Genomic DNA, 605 nt, shown 5'->3' on the forward strand with positions numbered 1-605 from the left:
GTGTTTTTGCCTGGAGAATCCCAGGGACGGGGGAGCCTGTTGGGCTGCCGTCTCTGGGGTTGCACAGAGTCGGACACAACTGAAGCGACTTAGCAGCAGCAGCAGCCTACCATCAGAAACCATAAATGGGGTGGTATAACTACCAAGTATGATACAATTATAATACTTTCAGTAAAATGTATTAAAAAAGATTTAATTAGGGCAATAGTGCTGGAAATAGACATAAATTATTGAAAGGTTGTTGCTGAATCACGCAAAGATGCAGGGATCCTTGGCCTCCGGAGGAGAAGAATTCAATCTGGGGCCAGAGACAAGGCTTGATCGCTCAGAGCTTTTGTGTAATAAAGTTTTATTTAAGTATAAAGGAGATAAAGCTTGTGACATAGACATCAGAGGGGGTAGAAAGAGTACCTGCTTTCTAGTGTTAGCAATGGAGTTATATACTCTCCAATGAATCCAAAGATGTCTGGAGGTTGTAAAGACCTCACCAGACCTACTCCCATAATTTACATTTTAAGATAACAGAATTAGCCAGAAGGTTTAATCCAGAGATTGTCCTCAGGCAGGATACATTATTGTTATATAATCTTATGGAATGTAGATGG

This window comes from Bison bison, unplaced genomic scaffold (genome assembly GCF_000754665.1).
Source record: "Bison bison bison isolate TAMUID 2011002044 unplaced genomic scaffold, Bison_UMD1.0 scf7180017864040, whole genome shotgun sequence".
Classification (NCBI taxonomy): domain Eukaryota; kingdom Metazoa; phylum Chordata; class Mammalia; order Artiodactyla; family Bovidae; genus Bison; species Bison bison.